Genomic DNA, 5,000 nt, shown 5'->3' with positions numbered 1-5,000 from the left:
ATATATATATGTGTATATATATATATAAATCTCAAGTGTAGCTGGAGCAGTGAAGAGGTACTGGTGAGGATACATATACCAGATGATGTCAGCTTGTATCCTTTATGTACTTTGAATAGGTGAAAAGGATATACCATAGCTGGTGCAAGTACTTTCATTTTGGTGTTTGGGGAGGGAGTTAAATTAAAATAAAGTGATCAGTCAAGAAGAGAGTAGATGATACTGATATTTATTTTTGGGAAAGTTGTAAAGGAAGACCTAAGGACATGCATGTTAAATAGTGTCTGTGTTATTGAGTAAGCAAGCTCCTTCTACCATTGCACTAAAGTCATAAATGTCTACAGCATTTTTACTGAGCATCATGATGTCATTGCAGTTATTAGACGTATGATAGTAGCTATTCTGTAGCTGGCAGAGATCCATTTCTTATTTTTTGTGTATTGGTGTTTGCTAATTTTCATGAACACATCCTGCAGCATGGTTTATTCAGCTCCACTGATGTATGTTAGCATTTGGCTATTCTCTTCAACAATGCATGAATCATTATGGAGATATAAATAATGTTGTTTCTGACACTAAGGATGATATAAACAGCTGAATGTCTGCTCACATATTCTGTCCCATTAATGGAAATGTTTACTGTGTCAGCTGGACTGAAACCAATTGCAATGCATAATATCTCAAAGTATGAGTGCCAATAAGCCATGTTTTAAGTTTGGGCCAGCAAAAATATACGAGAGTACAAAGACATGCACCACAGAAATATGTTCCCTGAATACTTTACTTTTTTCTGGCAGCTCCACACAGTAATCTGCAAGTAGAGCAACAAGCAGTTTGTGTACCTCTTTTTTTATTTTATTTTATTTACCTGTGAGATAAGATATAAAGTAAACAAGTTTTTTAGTCCGTAACAGTGCTCTAGGTGAGACTTTCAGGTTTCAGATTTCTCAAGTCATATGGAAAGTGACAGAAGAACAAAAGCAGCTTTGTTAAGCGGTTTGCTAAAGCAGAAAAAAGCGATTGTCATCCTTGGCATATGCAACACCTATGCAATGCCAGTCTTCACACTAGTTTGAAACATATGAGAACTGTGTCAGACTGCTAATGGGGACTGAAGAACAGACATTTAGCAACCATGAAAGCACAGCCTGTGTGCATATTCAAATGATTGTATGCTCGTGAATGTATATTTGTGTGTCTGTGCGTGTGTGCATGCATGTATGCATATGCATGTGTGTGTGTGTGTGTGTGTGTGTGTGTGTGTGTGTGTGTGTGTGTGTGTGTGTGTGTGTGTGTGTGTTGTTTGCTCTCAGGCACTTTTTGCATCTTTTATCTTGGGAAGTATTAGGGCAAGGACAAAAATTTTAGGATCTAGAAAATGTTACATTTTACCATTTAGGAAAAAATGTGTTGTTTTCTGCTGCAGTACAGATGTTAAGTAAATAAATTACTTGTAGTCATACAGTGCCAAAGAAAAGGTTGATAAAATCAAATGTTATGTTTACATTATAAGGTCTGCGCACTGCTTGTTCTTCTGACTCAGAATGACATTATTAACCCCAGCCTAGAGTGTTAGCAAACCACCTTGACATCACTTTACGTAATGTTATCTCTTTCTGATTTCAAAGGCTTAACAGCAATGCAATACTGCATCTGTGGCCTGCACTTTCGAATGAAATGTAGTTAGATGGGAGAGGGGCGGGTTGTAGTCAGCACCTAAAGGTCAGTAGACCTCACTCGGACGGAAAAGGTAACAGACACTGATATCACTGTCACAGCAGTACTGTACCTTCTGTAAGCTTCATGCATTGATGTTTTTTATTTATCATACATAGGTTCATAGTTTGGTACTATGCTAACTGCCCCTGCAAGCCATTTTAAGCCTAGCCAGTTATCCCTTGTGAGACTCAAACCCTGCACCTTGTGGGTCTGCACACTGCTTGTTCTTCTGACTCAGAATGACATTATTAACCCCAGCCTAGAGTGTTAGCAAACTATCCCTTGTGAGACTCAAACCCTGCACCTTGTGTTTGTAAGGTAAGCACCTTAGTCATTAAGCCACCCTCCCAACCCCCTACATGCATACATAGATTCACATATATGTATATTGTAGTGTAAGGAGAGGTAGCAAACACCCATTTTATTTTAAAAGAACTGTTTTACTACAACAAATGAAAGGATAGCCAAGGTTTACCAAAAACTGGAACTGAAAATGTAACAAGAGGTGGAAACAAACTGATTTGCTAGTAAAACAGCTTCTGTTATGTAGTAACACTGGAGGAGTAAACAGATACTCCTAAGGTACAACACTACAGGAGTAAACAGATGCTTGTAAAGCACTGCATTAGAATGATATCAGGAGAAGTGAAACAAACAGGCTTAATAACACCTAGCAATCAGTTCTCTGGTAAAGTTCTTAAAGAAGTCAAAGCACAACTTAAAAGTCTCTCTGTCTTTCTCTCACCAGGTTTTGCAATGGTGAATAGTCACAGTTCTACTTCCCAAAATGAAACAGATAATAAGAGCTCCTTTTGCCATGTCTCACCCCTGGTGAGCGCTAACAAAATCAGTGTCTTGATAAGGCAAATAATACAAAGTTTCTTTACAAGACATCCTGCTGGGAAGTGTCCTCCATACAGACGTACTGTGGCAGCTAACAATTCAGACATGCCCTTTAGCAGTATACATCAATCGAATACTTAAATAATCTCTTAAATAAATTAATCATATATTAAAAGACTCTTGGGACTCTCTTGGTAAGATTAATACATACGTTTTTGTTCCTGCACTGAATTTTTTTTACTATCGATGTGGTAAATTTTTCTTCTCTTCCTCACTCTGCTGGTTTAGACTTGTTCCTTGAAGCGATTACTGAACTTACTGAACTTAATGGCTCTACTATTAATTTTATTGCTGATTTAATGAAACTAGTTTTGACCAGCAATTTTGTTGTATTTGAGACTGAATATTATAGACAAACTAAAGGTATTGCCATGGGTGAATGTTGTGCCCCAATATATGTGAATCATGCTATACAGTTGGGAAAATAAATTTGTTTTGTCCAGCTGTTTTTCTTACAGATGGCACACTTACCTGAGGTACCTGGATGACATTTTTATTCTATGGAGAGATGATGACATGGATACTCACACTAATTTTAATCATCTTTTTGAAGAATCTTTCTCCTTTTTATCATTCACTGGGCACTTTGGTTATGATTCTATTGATTACCTAGATGTAACTATTTTCAAGGATTATGCTAGCAACATCTTTGCGTCTAAAATACTTTGCAAACCTACTTTTTCTAATAGTTACTTAGATTACCATGGTTGTCACAGTTAACACATTAAATGCAACAGTTTTAAAGGTTAACTGGTGAGATACTCACTCGTTGAGAACAATGTCCCCTTTGGTATGTACTTAACCAGGCATATTCAACAACTAGAACATCTACAAAGGTTCCTCACTAAAACAATACAGGGTGTAAGTAAAATGTCCTATGCAGACTGTCTCAAGGCCCTATCCCTATATTCTTGACTTCTACAGGCTTTTGAGGGGAGATCTATGCCTGGCATACAGGGGATTGTCAGACCCGACTCTGTTGAACCTCCTGCATATCCACAAAACAAGCAGCACTAGAATTACCCATTCCAATTACTTAAACCTTGTCTGTGATATAAATTGGAGTGATAGGTATGTATCCCAAAGACTGTGTCTATGGAACAGCCTCCCCATCCATGTGAAGCAGAGTTCTTCCCTAACCCAATTCAAGTGCAACTTGGACAACTGGATGGGAACCAGAAATTCATCCCTGGTTTGGCACCTTTGTCTCTAATGGACACGGGTAACTTGTAAATGGTTCATCTCCCAGGCCCATGCTTAAACTTATTAAGGGTATCAGAACTTGTCAGAGATTTGGGATGCATGGCTAGGCTTAAAAAGGCCCTTGTGGTCGTTAGCCTACTAAACACTTATGAACCTATGAACCAATGAAAGGTATTTTGCCTAGTTTTTCACGATTCTGCACAGGAAACCACCGAGTACGTTATTTACTCCTATGCAGAATTTTAAACTTTACTTGTGGTAACTGTTATCATGTCTGTTGTTATATATTTCTTTGCTTACTATGAAATTACAGCAAACTTTTTTGCATCCACATTTATTAATAATGAGGGTTAAATCATGACTGATGGAAAGGGATACTGATATTAATGTTGAAAGTTGTACACTTTAATATGAACTATCATAAACTACTGACATAAGCTGTATTGCAGAAATATGCTATGACTGCTTATGGCTGATTATAGGTAATTTTTCAGGCAGCTCTGTTGGAGAAGAGGGATAAAGCCCTAACTATAACTCCATTCTACAAAATCTGAAGGCAATCAATGACAGGACAAGCTCAGCAAACTCCAAGAAATAAACTTCACTGCTCTAACAACAGCTTCTCTCTGCCAACCTCTGACATGAACTCCCCTTCACCTTAAAATATATAACCACATGCTATAAATTCTGACCACAATTTAAAACATACCTTTGAAAAAAAAAAAAAAGCAAGCGCAAATGATTAAATTCAGGCATATAACATAAAAACCTCCCTACTCTCGCTACTATTCCTAGCAAACCTTTCTCCTTACCTGTAGCTGGACAATAACCTGTCATACCTTCTATACTTTTCATTCTAATACTACCATGCAATCTCACTTACATACACACTTCTTAGGTTCATAGGTAAATACTAGGTAATCAGTCTGCAGACTATTACATGCCTAACCATTAACCAGATAGTACCAAAGCTGAGAATCAAACCCTGTACTGTCTGCCAAGCCCCATATGCTTGTCAATTCCCTTTTCAAATCCTCCTTTTTATGATGTTAAACCTATATACATGTTTAGAAAGTAACTAATGTATTGATGTTTTAAATAATGTAGTTGCATGCATATACATCTCTATCCATATCTATGTCTATATATCTATACCTATAGTTTACTATCAGTCT

The sequence above is a fragment of the Protopterus annectens genome, chromosome 2.part1 (assembly GCF_019279795.1).
Source record: "Protopterus annectens isolate FY-2018-M chromosome 2.part1, PAN1.0, whole genome shotgun sequence".
Lineage (NCBI taxonomy): Eukaryota > Metazoa > Chordata > Ceratodontiformes > Protopteridae > Protopterus > Protopterus annectens.
The sequence above is the reverse complement of the archived record's forward strand: the minus strand, read 5'-3'. Positions refer to the sequence as shown.